This window comes from Acanthochromis polyacanthus, chromosome 6 (genome assembly GCF_021347895.1).
Source record: "Acanthochromis polyacanthus isolate Apoly-LR-REF ecotype Palm Island chromosome 6, KAUST_Apoly_ChrSc, whole genome shotgun sequence".
Lineage (NCBI taxonomy): Eukaryota > Metazoa > Chordata > Actinopteri > Pomacentridae > Acanthochromis > Acanthochromis polyacanthus.
This window is the reverse complement of record NC_067118.1, coordinates 33,773,755-33,790,937: the sequence shown is the minus strand read 5'-3', so window position 1 is coordinate 33,790,937 and position 17,183 is coordinate 33,773,755.

Here is a 17,183-nt window from a genome sequence, read left to right as displayed (position 1 = left end):
TGCAAAAACAACCTGGGAAAGCAAACATCCATAAATGCACACAGAAACACGGACACACACATGCAAAGCACCCTTCATTGTGTTTATTTTGCTTAAGATGTGAGCCCTTGGAGAGGGCAAAGCAGTGGCACAATGACATTGAGGAGAAGCACAGAGCCTTGTGTATATAAAATGAAAGAAGAGAGAAGGAGAGCGGAGAGAAAAGGCTGCACCCTTATTCAATTAGCGGCACTGGCCCGGAGTAATTACTTCTACTCTCCCTAATTCCCATGTAAATTTGCAACGAGCACTGCACTATTTTAATACAATTTAGCGCCACTTTGACTAGATGCCAGTGTAGTGCACACGTAAGACGATCTCTGTGTGTGTGTGCGTGCGCATATGTATAACAGTAGGTTTGTGTAAGAGACATTACCCATAACCGACGAAGAAAGATGAACCCTTTGTGTGATTCTGCTGTAGAGAGAGGCAACGAGAGTCTGAGAATAAACAGAGGGAGGAGGAGGGCACTAAAAGGAGAGAAGGTCTGTAGTGATGACACGATGATCAGATAAGATCTGCAGTGGGACTTGACTCACTCTCTCTGTCCTGTGGGAACAGCAGCTCTGACTCTTTCCTACAAATCTGCTGTCACCTCTCTGCTGGCTGCTGCACACGCATGCCCAGAGGAAACACTCAAATTACAACTTCGCATCTCCGCAAAATAAAGGAGAACTTGTTAGAAGTGGAAGTGTTTTGAATTAAAAAGGGCCCATTTGGCCCATAGGCTAAACGATGCTAACATATTTGAAGCACTTTATAAACCACAGAGTCTCTTAGCCTGCTGTGCAGTTCAGGTGAGCAAGAGAACTGATTAAAAAAAAGTAAATTCCAGTCTCTGCTGCCATCTCTTCCCCATATCGATTTTCCCCAGCCAATAAATTGTCTGCTTAGAAAATTGTCTAATTAGCCCGCTAATTGGTCCGTATAATTAGCCATTTTAGGATATTGTCTGGGATGAATAATATCGGTCTCTGTCAAAGACTCCCCGATAGCCATTCCCACTCTGCACATCTTTCTGCCCACCACAGACACACAAATCGATGCCCAGTCTGTGTCTCTGCTGGGCCACAAGTGGATGGATGGACAAATGGACTGAAAGAAAAACAGGTGCACAGGTGAGTGGATGGGCATGAGAAAAATTGTGCAAACAGACCACTAGACAGACAGACCTGTCTATAATCAAACAGCTGTGAAAGACAGATTAACATATTGACGAGGATGAACAAACAATTTTTACATTTCTCATCATTTTTAAAAATCTTGTTCATCTCTCAGTCATATTGTGACTTGCTTGTGAATTTGATCCTGCAAGAGGAAAAGGTAACTCCTAGGCCTTAATATCGTGCTGTGCAATTTCACAGGAACTTGCACGAGTCAATATAAAAGTGGTGTGAAATATTTATTAAAACATGGATGCAACACACTTTGAAATATGAAAAACAATCAGGTGAAAGAGAGATTTTGTGTAAAGCTGTTGCCGGTGAAGAAGTCAACATTGACTCCACTCTTTGGTCTGAAAAAAGTAATGCTAATAGTTGTTTTACCCTGGACATTAAATTTTGCTGTTGTGCAATTTAGGATTTATGGCCTTCATCCCGGAATTATTATTACCACAAGAAATTCCCAAGATAGTTTGTTGCTCATGTATGTCGTGGCAACATTTTTTTTAATTTCAATGAGCATATGAACAGAACACAGTAGACTACAGTAAAGAATAGATCAAGACTTTAATTGGATTTATTTTAGTTGATACCGATTTGTTAAAATAAACCTGGTTTAATTCACCTCACCATAACCTCATTTGATGCCTCCTGGTTGATCTCCAGACATGTTTGATATCATTGTTGTAGCTTTAGGTCAGGGTAATTAATCTGGAAACTCCTCACACTAAGCAATAATGAAATCTTACCATCAAACCTGACCAAGCCTTAGATGGGGGATTCCCTCTCTAAGTCATCAGTGGGCTTGTGAGGATTGCCAAATATGGTGTGGTACCGCCTGACATTCATCCAGTATGTCTGACTCCCGATTTACTAGAAAACAAACACACTGAAAGGCAGACAGGGCAGTACGACGTGTCAGAAGCTCTGCATGTCACTTGAAAGGAAGAACCAAGCGTGGTGTGTTTAAAACCCAAGCAGTGATACAGGAAGAAGGGCCAAGCTATGTTTGGTGCTAAGCTGGGACGTTGTTTATTGATTTGTGTACGGTCTCTGTGAACTTTGTTTGAGGTGAAAACAGGCCATGCATGGCCATCTCCACTGTGTATATGGGTAAGCACAAGGCCAAATCTCCAGGGGTGGGGACTGTGGTGCAGTGTGGATGTGTGTGTGATCACATTAGCAGGTGTCTTTCAGCTGTTGAGGTGATTTAGTTTGGAGTGAGCACCCTCTGACTACTTGAACGGCCTCTGACTTCTTTCACCTCGCTTTTTTGTTCCCTCGCCTTCCTCTCTGTTTCTCTCTCATACATAAAATGAAGGATCTCTTTACCTGTCCTACATTTGCAGGTTTTACTGCACACAAAGCAGCTGTATGTAGCTGTACGCTGCATAGATTTGTATGAGAGCTGGGCAGATGTCACCTGTTTTTCTCTGTGTGGAAATCCCCAGCTCCCCAGGCCCTGCTGCGCAACGCAATGACTCACTCATAATTTCAAGTGTGCGTTTGGCTGTGTGTGGTGTGCGTGTCTCTGAGTGCGAGTGTGCGCCGGTGCAAGAAGTGCGACTACAGTTGTTTTTCTATGCAGGTATATTGTGCATTGTGTGCATAAAGGCTTTGAGTATGTGTGTTTGAGTGTGTGTGTTCTGTGTTTTAGGATGCTTTGTTTTTGGCAATTAGGACACGCATACAAACATGTGGCAACTTTTAAACAACTCTCATTTTTCATTAATGCTTTGTTAGCCGTGGAAACGAAGTAACCATCTGAGATAAATGATCACAGTCCAGATCTTTTGTAGAGTGTGTATGTGTGTGTGTGGTGATGCCATGTGGATCTGTACCGGTATGTGTGTGCCTGGTGGCAACCTCTGACATATACAGTTGTTACCCTCTGACCTTATTAAGTTTGTGTTGCGCTCACCAGACCCACAAGACTTTTTTTTTTCTTCTCCTGTTTATATTCAGTGCAGCTCTTCTGCTCCTCCTCTCATGTGTCTACATTTGCTTTGAGTTATCAAAGTATTCAAAGCAATTTCTGCTCTGGCACAGAACAACATTTTCTGCCTTGCTTTCGTAACATTCAAATTAACATCTTGTCCCTCTTTCCCCTCTTCAGGATCATTCCCTCTTTCTGTCCCAGTTTGGCCTGCATTTGTGTTCTCCACTTTTCTCTACACAAACTCTTGCTCTTTCTCTTCCTCTCACTGCCTTTTTTTGTATTAAAAGCAGTACTTTGCCTATCTGTAAGTGGGAGGCATATTCTTACACAAGTCTGAGCCGTTTTCATTTGTTCAATTCAACTGCCTCAATTCATAGGCGTAATGACAAATGGAATAAAATTAAATATGTACAATAGGCAGAACACCCCAGCAAGTTGTCTGTACATGCACAGAGAGAAAAGGTGACTGTCGTTCAACAGCCAAGGACACTCTCTTCTTCGTCTCAGTATCTCTATGGTTCTGACATAGTGGCAGTGACATGCGGGTGTGCACAAACACGAAACCGCACGCACGCACGGATAGACTGCTTCTGTTGTTTTCTTTTCTTTTTTTTTGGTGCTACAAATATGCACACACATGCTCAGATATCTGCGTACAGACTCAGACACACATGCTTAGGCCATCGACACTTACCCGCACAACCTCTCTCTCTCTTTTTCTGTCTCTCACACACACAGGCCAGATAATATACACAAGTTGCTGGCACTCTGATATGTGCTGCTGGATTGATCCAACTCTTTTATCTGCTAAATAACTTACCATCGATTGAGCGGGGGATGGAGGAGGTGGAGGAGTATGAAGAAAAAGAGGAGGAGGAGGGAGACATGGATGTGCAGAGAGAATTAAAGCTTACCAATATCCAGGAGCTGTCCGCACCGCCTGAACAAGTCACCGTGTTACACACAGCAGAGAGAGGAGAACATGATAAAAACAGATGCAAGTCTGAAAGAACTGGCATGGAAAAGGCTTTTATTTTGGCAACAGTGTCCCTGCTGTGGATTAAAATGAATATAGATTTAATTCCTTAATTCCCCCTCCAGCATGTGTCCTTATGAGTCTGGACTCTAACAGGTACTATCTATTTCTTTATCATTTGAGGGAGCCTGAGGATAAGTGTAATAGTGGCCCTCTCCTCAGCCTCAGGGGAGCCCGCTCTACGCCCATAGAGGGTTCAGAGGCTAATTGGATATATCACTGTGAAAAACATTTAAAATCCCAAATCAATACCTGCCTCTTTAATGCTTTTCCTGAATAAGTGCTCCTCTCTATTGCTACTGACCCCCTCTCTGTCTCCCCACTCAGACCCTGTCTCCTGTACAATCCCTCACCGCCTATAGGGGCCAAGAGATGCGTGTAGGGGTCAATGAGTAAAGGGCTACTGGGGGCCAAAACAGAGTGAGCCCCACGGGGGTCTTAGAATTGAATGGTAGTTGGTGATGTACATGTGAGCGCTTATGGGAATCATAGCTAGAAATAGCGTGTAACTTAACATTTCTTCCTGACAAGAACAGTGAATACAACAGCATATAAAGGGCAGAATAGCAGCAACAGGGCAAACAGCTTGTAATTAGCTTCATGTCAGATTATGTGTATGCTAGCTGGAATTCTTACAAGAACAACTTTGACTGCATGTAAGTGTTAATGTGCTTGTGTACGTCGCTGGTAGTTTAGGTTGGGGTGTACAAGTTCACACAGGCAGTGACTGTATTTGTGTGTGTGTGTGTGTGTGTGTGTGTGTGTGTGTAGCACAGGAAAGAAGTGTGTGAAAACCAACAGATGTCCATAGCAACCCATTTACTGCATGTGCACATCTACCTGAGCATGAGTAAGATTTTTGGGTTAGAGGTCAGCAACAATTTGAAAACCCCTCTTCTCTCAACACACAAAAAAGAACATTGTTTTCTTACTCCCTCCAGCCATGCAAAAGTTTTTTTTTTTCCAAGTTTTTCTCCAGGATGAAAGAGCCTGTCACATTCAATAGTTCATCTGTTTATGCACTGGTGCTGCAGCTAATGATTATTTTTCTTACTGAGTAGTCTTGGTTGGTAAGTAAGTGTCAGAAAATGGTGAAAAATGGGCTAGATCATGTCCTCAACTCTATTCATTAATTCAATCAACAGCAGCAAATATTCACAATTCAAGGACTTAATCAGAATAGTTAATTTTATCCGTCATTCCATTATTCCATCTCTAGTATGTATGTGTCATTTGCAGAATGAACTGAGCATCTCATCTTGAGTTTTTCAAGCTCACTCTGAAAGGCCCTTACCTTCAACACTTTTGTTGCCATGGTTCCTCTGTCTAGTCTCCATTGTATCTTGTCTAAGGTGCTAACATCTATCTTCAGTGAATCACAACCAGGACTGTATTAAAGTTTGCAAACTCTGTAGCCCCACCGCTGCCTTGGCAGGTTCTAAATGGGGTGAAGACGAGCTCTTGCTAAATGTTTACAGTAGCGATCAGTAGCAGGTTTGAAAATAGTGGAAAACTCGTAGATAAAATCACTATTTGCATGTCCTGTTTGTATTCACTGGCAGTGATCAAATCTCCGATTGAATGCAGGATGCTGGAGCACGGTTAGCAGAGCCCCCTGTTGTGTGCTGCCCCTATTTTCAGTGTGGCATGCAAGTTCGCGTCGACTCTGTGTCCTTATGTGTGTGCATGGATTTGGATTTGTACGAGCTTAAGGGATCAATTTCTGACTGCTAGTGTTTCATACTGCCAACATTATTGCCTTTGACATAGTTTCATTTCCAGAAAAACAGGAAGCAGAGATGGTTGTCTTGCACTTCTGTCCCAGCGGCTGCAGTTAACGTGACCCTGGATGTGCATTGATGTACGTGTGTGCGGTGTGTGAGATAATGTTTGCGTATGTGGGGTTTGTGTGTGTGTGCATGCAGTCAGATGCAGTATGTAATAGTAGGTCAGCTTTCTTTGTGAAGACTGTATGCGTCCCACGGTCAGTCTTCGATATGTACAACTGTGACTTGGTCATGAACCAGTGTGCAGTCACTCATGGTCAAGAAGTGGAAGTGGGTCATTATAAGCAAGCCCCGTTCTGCGCAAATGTGTTACATCTGACACTCTGTTTTCATTGGAGTTTGTCTGCACTCTGCTTACAGTTTCACCCCCTCATCTCCTCTCCCATTCCCTCCCCCGCCAAGTTCCCTCCTCCATTTTCTCCCCCTCTTCCCACTCCTTCCTTCCTCTGTTTGCTTTTGCTCCCTTGATTCATTTTCAGTGCCAACTTCTACCCTTTCTTTGTCAAATTACTCTCCCTCACTCTCTTTACTGTGTCTGCTTGACTGCAAAAGAGAGGCTGGGGAGAGGAAAGCAGGGGAGGGAAAATTGCGAGGAGGGAGACATCATGTTAACTAGCAACTAAATGGCAAATGTGATTTTCCAGCACTCTGTGGTTTTCTGCAACTAAATACAGCGATGATTGTTGTTACGTTGGAGTTTAGCATTAGGCTGGACGGAATAGGGTGAAAAATAAGGACAAAATAAAAGTTTGCCTTTTTATTCCTCCATGATGTTTGCCAGAGGTCACATTTCTACTGTTTAGTCTGAAACTCATGCTGCACTGCTTACCTCATCTGTACGTGACGGTTGTGAAACCTTCTGCTTTTTTATCATCGCCCGTGTTAACAGGTTAGAGACAAACAGCCTGAGTGATATGCACGTCTGAGGTGTGGTTCGAGCCTCACTATAAATCTGTGTCATCTGGAGGCTCAGCGTTGAGCTCATTTCTCACACGTGAGGTGTGTGTGGTTCCAAAAAGATCTGCCGATTGTCATATTGACATCATAGCTAATACTGATACCTTTCACTGTCGTAGCAATGTCTAGGGTAAGTTAAGTGGCTTGGCATAAATGTGAGTTAGCATTCTCCTCTCTTTTAACAAAAAGTCATTTTGATAAACAAGTATTATTTGAAATTGGGCTTCAGCTCAAACATCTCCCTCAGTAAAAAAAAAAAAAAAACATACTTGATTCATTGAAGTGAATCTGTTATCGGATTGGGTAAGGAGCATTAACAAAGAATTAAGTGCCTCGTGCTTGCTTAATCATTCAAAGCAAGCATGGCCAAGAAAATAAACAATCCATAGCCACTCTCCTTGAGTTTCATTATTTATACTTTCTTAGTGAGAAGTTGGTGTTGCAGCTAAGGATTATAATTTGTTAATATAAAGGTTTATTATTTTTTTTATTAATCAATTACTTACTTTGTTTGCAAAATTACAGAAAATAATGAAAATGCTTGTTATGATTTCCTACAGCTTTTACAAACATCTAATTTGCACAACTTTCATTACCAGGAATACCAGCTTTCTTGCACTTCTATGCTGTCTTGTAGGATCCCCCCTGTTGCTCTTTTCAGCCACAATTGTCAAACCTACAGCTGAATTTGAAATCTGAAATTGGAAGGGTTTTCTCTGGAGGTTTCTTAAAGGTTGTTTCACTAAATCCTCATACCTTTTTCTCTTTGTTGTACGTTATGTTAAAAAAAAAGGATCTTATTTTCGCTTCCCACTTCCAATGAACAGAATCAGAAATCTAATTTTAGTCATTGCTAGAGTGTTGATCATCAGTATCATTTTTAGATGTTTTCAAAGTGAAACTTGACATGCAGACACATGTATACACACAAATGCGCATCGATAATCCTCCAAACATAATTGACCCCACTGTGTCCTTTTGCGTTTTTCCACAGGGTGCATCTTGTTTTCTCTCTCTCTCTGTGTTTGTGTGTGTGTTAGATTAGACAGGTCATTTGGACTGTGACTGATGGGTGGAGACACACTCCATACAGTTTGAACAAGCCAGAGATTGACATGATAACCCTTCACTGTTAACCCCAAAGGCAGAGCAGTTGTGTAGTCTGTTGTTTGTTTGGGCTAGGCTCCTTTGTGATGACAAACTTCTAAATGCTAGCACAAACGTGTGCATAGACGTAGGAGTAAATCACAGACAAAAGAAGACTCCATGAGGCTTTAGTTTGTCCAGATCACTGTCTAAAAATATTTGAAAAATTAAAATCATACCCGAAATACATCAGTTAAAGCAGTAAATGTAGACGAAAACAGAATTAACTGCAGATTGGAAGAAGGGAGGTTTTTTTTTTCAAAGAGGAACCATCAAAATAAACTCAACTTCCCCAAATCTCTCTCATCCAGTGTAACTTGTACTTTTTTCTTTGTATTTTCAGTTGTGTCTCCAGGAATTGGCCAACGGGTGAGATTGAAATGAAAGGAAAATTCCAGCGATGATTATAGAAAGAGGACCTAGGAGGTGTCCCAGATACTTATTTGCTTATATCTGTTTTTTATGATTTGTGTGCAACATTTTTAAAGAAAATCATGCACAGTAAAAATGTTCTCACACAAAAACCAATTCTGTAGATCAATAAGTTTCATTCGCAATATGCTCACACTTCCCAGATAAATACTTCAGGATAGCTGTCTCACACAATGATCCGTCTACAAACACAGATGCACACATATGGTTAAATTCCATGTAGCTCTTTCTATTGTGCATTTAGCCAAACATGTAGTCTATGTTATTGCACAAGGAACAGCTGGCTACACAATAACAAGTGGATGAAAAATTCCCTAATAAGATCACATGACGTTGGGCCCCCAGCATTCTTATAGTCTCTCTGACAGACAGACGCACACATAAATACGCACACAGAATTACGAGCACACACACTTATGCTACAATTGCTCATGCCCTCCTCCATTTCAAATCATTTGCCAGATGCCCCCACTTCAGCTGCTGTTAATCATATTATCTGGAATCCCTAGCACTTAAATCCATAACTGCTGTGTGTATTAATCGCAGGGAATCTCGTTATCATGTCTATATTAATTAAAGCCATCTGCTAGGGATGAGGTGAGGGTGGGGGGGTGAGGGGGAGACAGAGTGGCAGGGTGGGGGCATGTCAAGCTGTTTGCGTTTGAAGGCATTCAACTTGATGTTTGGGAAGGTGGCAGTTTGCTATTTTAGGTAATTTTGTGCCTAGCTGAAACTTTAAACTTTCCTGCACTCTGATTGTGGGTGACGATTCAGGCAACACTGAGAGAGCTCCACTGTGAGTTCATTGCCGGTAGTTGTAACATGACTTGACAAGCACTTCCTGGTTCAGTGTCACAGCAATCTTCTTTAGCTGGTGATCATATATCCATCTGTCTCTGCTGTCAGACAGCATTATTCATTCATGGCATGAACACATGCACATGTAGGCTTTAACTTTCTGTCTGTAATCCTGCGCAGGCGAATGGAATCAGACGTTTAGAGATTGGAAAGAAGGGAACTGAAGTCTTCAGCGTGCTACGTTTCAATCAGGAGCTCCCACCACACAGGAGGGCTGTTTGGCTGCCCGTAAGTGATGGTGCTAAAGCATCTCGTCTCTCCTCATGAAGGGGTTGCCCTGGAGGGAGAAGAAGCAAGCGCATGAGTGAAGTTCAAAACAAAATAATATTGAACTCAGCATTATTCAGAAAAGGAAATGCCGTTAAGTTTTGATATGTTGCCTTTTCTGCAGTAAGGTATGGCTCCAAGGCAGACAACAGTCAAAGAGAGAGGTGGAGTTACGCCGGGTAGATGGAAGATGGGAAAGGCATGTTAGATGGAAGAATAAAGGGAACAGAGCAGTGTACTGTATATAGCCTCATCCATCCATCCATCTATCGCCTTTGCCAGCCCCTCCCTCCCTCTGTTCACACCCTTCCTTCATCTCTCAAACTTCAAGGCACTGTGGAGGGAAAACATGTCAGTAACTGGGGGCGTAATCCTGGGCGGCCAGTGCGTCTCACTCAAACATGCACAACAAATACACGCTATTGCGCACACGAGGCCTCGTCTGAATGACAGTTGATCAGGAGTGCCTGCCAGCGCCCTCCTCCTCTCCTCTGCACTCCCTCCTCTCATCTCAGCACTCATCTGATTTGATCCATTAGCATTCTTTTCTCTATGTTGTTCGTGCTACTGTCAGGCTCGGTGGCACAGCCTCAGTCTGAAGCAGTTGAACTGTCGCCTGGGGGGCCTCACCTGAAAGGGCTGACAGCTGCCTGCATAATCAGCCGCTCTGCCTGGATCCTGATTGGCCTAGACCGCAGAGCAGGTGGGGGTGCAGGGGCAGGTGGTGGGTGTCTTCAGAATTGGCGAATGGGCTTGCCTCGAAGATGCACGAGAAATGAGAGTAGTGAAGAGATGTAAGGTGTGTATCCAAGGAACTATGAGGGATGTATAGCAGTGACGTCCAACTTGGAAGGAAGTGTGATGTTTACAAATTGTGAAAACATTTTTCTGACCACAGCATCAGAATCACAGACATTGGGAAATTTACCACCAGGACTTGATATACTTTCGAACTAGTATTAACTTCCCACACATCAGGGCGTTTTAAGACAGATTAGAGGAAGAGGAAGGAGGTTTGTGTGTTTTTCTGTGGAAGAACTAACAGAAAACTGTAAAATACAGGAATAGTGAGAAACAAGATGATGATGACTTTCGTTTTAGGTTGTGACAAGCTGATTGTGCGGTATGCTTCGGAAGAATATGGAGGAAATGTTCCTGTAAAAATGCAACACAAGACCGTATGCACATTTGAATTTTAACTCAAATATGTCCTCTTGGACTTTTCATTGAGACGTCACAAGTTGAGTCAACATCTCCACAATGATATAAATTTTTTCTTCACTGTGACATTTTTAATTCAGCAATAACATGCAGGAAAGCTCTCCTCTGCTCAAATCATCTTGTGAAGTCGGGACTGGATCGCACAAAGCACATAAAAATTTAATTATAGGGCCTCCTCCCGTCAGACTAATCCACTTCAAATAGTGCTTTAGATTCTACTGTCCTGCCCTTGACCCCTGCCCCTCACACCTGGTTCAGAGCAGAGAAGGTCTCCTGTGCTGATGTCCTAAAATAGATCTGTCACATTTCACATCCCAGTGTTTTTGTCCCCTCCTCTGGCCCACCCTGACCCACACAACAGCCCTTCTGTTAGCCTCTGTTTGCTCTGGAGAGAGCCCTGCACCTTCATAAACCCTCAGCTCAGGCCCTCGCCAAGCCTCTTTTTCTATTTCGTTGAAAGCTTTGCCTCTGTCCACTTTTCTCCAACTCCGCTGCTCATCTTTATTTCTTTCTGCCGGTGCCTGTATGACTCCTTCTTTTTCTCTTATTTCTCCTTGTCTTCATGCTTTGTTCAGTTTTTCTGTTCCTCCCTCAGTGTTTCCAATCCATACCTTCTTTTGTAGCTTTTACTCCACTATTACTCACTTTCCCGTGAGATCAATTTACCTGTGCGTGGCCGAATCTTTTTCCTCACACAGGACTCCTCTGTATGCGACTGTTACGGAGTCCTCTCCTCTTCTGTCTTCTCTCCTGTCATTCAGCAGCTCTTCATCTTCATGGCTAAGCCTTCCAGAGCTTCTGCTAACTTTCTGGCTCCCAACTCATTTCAAATTCAATTAAACCTCCGGAGAATCAACTAACTTTTTAAAGGATCGGGGCATATCTTACCGTCTCTTTCATTCACTGTAACTTTACGGGATCCTCCCACTCTTTCTTTTCTCTCTTCCATGATTCCTCGTTCTCCCTCTTTCTTTCACACATTGCATGCCACAACCTTACCTTCAATCCACCGTACACCTCAGCCTTTAACGCCCCTACCTTTTCCCTACACTCTCCCTGCAGCTGTCTAAATGGTCAATGTTGTTCAGGTAGTACATGTTATTCTTGGTAGAGGACAGAAGTAGGTCATGAATCTGTACTCTGTGGGAACAGGACTTAACAAACCTTTCCGAGGGAGGGGGAGTGATTTTCTCCAAAACAAACCTCATCAGTCTTCTACCAATCTTTTCTTAACCTGACCAGGGGTAATATTACCCAACTCGTGTCGTAATCCACATTGCTGTATATCCTATCATACAAATCACACCGCTGTCCTGCAGACGTTCAGTGTGTCCAAGATAAATATAGATGATTTTAGTTAAGGCCTGTGTGTGCTCAGGGTGAGCGCTTACAGGTGTTTTGCAGGTGTCTGGCTCTGGACAAAGTAAAAATATACAAATGCTTGATATGAAACAAAACTTATCTTCTTTTTGTTGTGCAGTGGTAAAGAGCTGTTGGCCTTCGTGCTCTTTGTTTTACTTTCAGTTCATCAGAAGACATTTGGGAGACCACAAGTCGTCCAGTGCGACATTGTGGTGATGCACTTTACAGCAATTGTTGGCCACAAACTCGTGATGGATCATCTAGCCCATCTCTTCTTCCTTTTTCTCATCTGTAATTGGTGAATTAAAAATGACTTGTTTGTATGACCGTAATGAGATTGCGGTGGGTAAATGAGGACATATGTTTTTGTTTTTGGTCAGAGCCGAGCTGTACACACAAACATTGTTACAGTTTAATGGCTTCTAAGTGACTTGGCCCGTGATTGATGTGTGACTGTAATGCCAGTCAATGGCCTGTATAAAGAGATCTGGAATATATTTAATAGTGTTCAATTTAAACACAATACAATAGAGTTGGTCATAAAAGGACTCTGAACATGCAAATGCAAGAGATGATAATGAGGACTTAATTGGTTGAATTATTTATTAAGTTCATAAAATGCAACTTTATTTTACCCACATGAAAACATATTTTATTTACAAATTTGAGCTTCTTTTTTGTAGCACCACCTTCCTTCTTTCATTTTTATATTGTACTTTACCAGGCTGTGTGTATGTGCGCCACAGTGTGAATCTCTGGGTCGTGTCCCAGCTTGCATCGCTCCACAGTAAATCACAGCCAGAGTTTTTAACGTTCTCTCCAGTGTGCCTGGGAGAGTCATTAACACACACTAGAATTACAGAACACTCCTCAGCAACTGTACCTACTGTGTGTGCATGTGTGTGTGTATGTCTTTTGTGTGGATATGTGTGTTATTTTGACTCAACTGCTGTTTGTTCAGGTGTTGCCAACCATTCTTGTTAAAACCATATCAGAAAGTTCCATCCTATTGCATGTAGTCTATGCTAGTCCCACCACATGTAAGCATTCGGTGTTTAACATACATTTGACTGCCATTTAATTCTGTGCTGGACTATCATTTCCATAGGATCATATCCATATACTATTATTAGTCTGGACCCTCCAGGGATTACTCTCGAGGTTACGCTCTGGTAAAGGTGGGAGGCCAATAGCCCTGCCTCCAAGCTGACATGGTTATTGGAGCAGCTATAGCACCGTGGGGATCTATCGAAGAGGAGAGGGGGTTCGGTGTCTTTCACAGTAGAATCCCTCAACTCATGCAGATAATATCAAATCATCTGTCACTACACCCATCATACTTAACACGACACTTTCCATCAGCTCTCAGTGGCCTCTCATATTCATCCAGACTGTCTGTGTCATGTTCCATTTTGCTGTTTGGTCTTTACTCGATGATGTGTGTGTGTGTGTGTGTGTGTGTGTGTGTGTGTGTGTGTGTTTCTGTGTGTACACAAGCTCAGATGGCAAGTTTCTCCTATTTGGTCACCAGCTCGAAGCGTGCTACAGGCACACACACTTACATCAGAGTTTAAATATTGGCTGTCCCTGCATGGACACATGTATGTGTGGAAAACAGACAAAAAGAGAGACGGACATTAATAATACAGTCATTTTAATGTATTAGTAAAGTGCAGAAGACACAATAGTCCAAGTTCAAGGTTCAAATGTTGCTGGTATGAGTGGGAACTTTTGAGGTTGAGCATGTCCTCCCACACACTAAAGGAATGACACATTGTTAGTAGTTAGGTGTGAAGAGCAGATTGTGATTTTGGACGCATAAATCCTGTCACCAGTCATAGAAACCTATTTCTCTGTTTGCAGTAGCTGTGCTTGGGGAGACCTCCTTAAGAGTTAAACAGCCAACTGTGGAGATTGTTAAAGGACCAGCTTCCCTAAAATGTAGTTTGTCAGTTGTGGCCTTTTTGGGAATTATTATATGTGGCATTTACTTGCAGATATTTGGATAATAGTCTGTAAGAGGCTTGACCTGAGCTGTCAGGTGTTGACATACTGAGTCAATGTCCCTTTTTTCTGGGTTAAATTGAAACAGTATGAGCTCCTGAAGGGTTAAGCGGTACAGTGCTGGGGCCGTGCAGCCCTAAAGCTGGGCATAGGGCCAGCTCCACTCATAAACATAGAGAGGTTCAAGTGTGTGTGCGAGTGTGTGTGCGTGCATTTATGTGCATGTGTCTGTCTGTGCCAGGGACAGCCCAGTGACTCACAGAGTGCAACCCTGCCCCCTTGGCAAAAGAAGAGCAAAGTTTTAAAGAGACACGAGCAATCTTAGAAGAGAGAGAGCGGGTAGTACAGATTGAGGCACGAAAGGAGGCGCTATAGAGTGTGTGTTTTTCCTCAGATGGATGATCACACAGTTCTCATATCCTGTGGAAAGATGTCAGTACTCTACCACAAGCCCTACTGGGAAACTAAGGGGCCGCTGTGTGTCACGCTTACACACACACATGCCAACACGTACACTTGGATATTTACTTGCTTCTGATTTAACCCAAACTGCAGTGAAAAAAGAATGAATGTTGACGAGCAGGTAACAGATAGCTTGTCATCTAACAAATGAAATCTAAAAGGATATATGGCACATGGTCAGTAACATTTGTGTTTATAACCTTGACCACTAGCATGCACACACATGCTCAGATGAAAACAAAAACATGCATAAACACCTTCTACCTCTACTCAAACTTCCTTTCTTTTCTCTCACTATCTTGTAGACTCTGTCCAGTATCTTTCTCTTTTGAACACTGTCTTCTCTCCCTCTCTTGCTTTCCCTCTGTCTTTCTTACACACACACACACACACACACACACACACACACACACACACACACACACACACACACTCACGCAAACAGGCATTGGGCCAGCTGAGTCACGTCTAAGTGGCGTGGAGTGTGATTGCAGCTCACACTTACATAACCTCTGTCTCCACACCACTGTCATTAGAGCAGCTCAGCAGAACGGGCGAAAACAATTCTTTTAAGTACTCTGTAGCCAGGAGAGCCTCAGGACTCACCTTCTCAATGGATTGTGCGTGCGCTTGTCTGCATGCAAACACCTGCATTCGTGTGCGTTCTGCTGTGTGTGTGCTCTCGTTTGTGTTTCTTATAACATATGGCAGATGTTTCTCAGGAGGTAGATAGGGTCGTGCTTTATGCATCAAAGTGTCCTTGGGGAAGACATTGAACCCTGAAGTTGCTCTTAATGGTTCAGCTAGAGATTAGGAGAAGCAAATTGTAATGCGCTGCATAAATGCAGACATTTTAAAAAAAAATTTTATCTGAGCGAGTAATGAGGGAGTTAAGTTTCTCTGCTCCTCTTTGGACAGAGGGAGTCGACGTTCTGGCAGCCTTTGGTGTGTGTGTGTGTGTGTAACTTTGAGTGTGTGCATGCATGTGTGTGTATGGAGAGAGAGAGCCTACATTTTGGCAGGCTTCAGTTTATACAGATGGAGCAGCTCTCGTTGGATAAACCACAGAAAATTCCTCCCACTGTCCAAGTTAGCACTTCTTAGGGAGAGAACCATGCACCCTGCCCTCTATCCCCCATTGCATCCTTCCACACCTAGCCTCTGACTGTCCCTTATGAACCCATCCAATGCCTCTCACCCATCTCCCTATACCACACAACCTCACTGGCAGTCCCAGGAGGAAAGTGGAGCAGGCCGAGCTAGTCGAGTGTGAATGGGCCCGATTACTTTTCCCGGCTCTTCCTGTACAAGGCCAAGCCAGACCAAAGCAATCAAACGAAAAGCAACTGGAGGATGGCATTCTTCTCTTCTCTTCTCTTCTCTTCTCTTCTCTTCTCTTCTCTTCTCTTCTCTTCTCTTCTCTTCTCTTCTCTCTCTTCTCTTCTCTTCTCTTCTCTTCTCTTCTCTTCTCTTCTCTTCTCTTCTCTTCTCTTCTCTTCTCTTCTCTTCTCTTCTCTTCTCGCTTGCATATGTACTGTCCATCAAACACTCTCTTTCTAATAATGACGAGTCTCTCTCAAATCTGGAGAAGTGATTATGTTAACACTTGATCTTCACTACAGAGTGACCAGAATCATGACACATGTTTTTTCAGGGTAATGACACATCCCCTGCTTTTCCGTTTAACCTCAGCAACCCCTGTACCAGGCCAACTCCTTACCTCATGTGGCTGGTGTCATAGCTCATTCAATACGTACAAATGCCACTACGAAATGTAATATCATTATAACCGTGATGACTTTACATTGGACTCAGGGTCCAACTCTTCAGTATGAGTAACTGGGGGCCTCAGTAGGATTTCTTTTCTCTTCTATTGAATCTAAAAGGCTATTTGTGGTAATTTATTTCCGAAACTGAAGTGATTTTCAGTTACGCTGCAATAAACACAGCGAGGATTTGATTTAGACTTGTGTAAGTTAACAGACTGTTGAGGTAAACTAATGTCAAGCTAAACAAATGTTTAATGGGGGAGAATTTCCACATAACACACAAACACACACACATGCAGCCAAAAATGATTTCAAGGCAATGCTGCTCTCATGCTTATCACAAATGACCTAATTCCTTGCCAGCAGTGTTTTCACTGAGCTCCAGCATGTGTTTACCAGTGGCAGACTGCCTCCCCATTAAAGCTGCCATTCCCCTGAGGCTGCAACACACATCATTAAGACACAGGATATGGACTCTGACCATGGCGTCCTACCTTTGCCTGTAGCCACATGGTTCCTACCTGTAAACCCTCATATATACACCCATTTTTCCTACTGCCTGGCTGCCTGCCTACTTTCTGCTTTCTACTGTCTGCTTCTTTCTTTCTTTCTTTCTTTCTTTCTTTCTTTCTTTCTTTCTTTTCTTTTCTTTCTTTCTTTCTTCTTTCTTTCTTTCCACATTTGTCTTAGGCAGTTCCATTACTGACACTGATGATCTGTATTTTTGAATGTGCGTTTGAC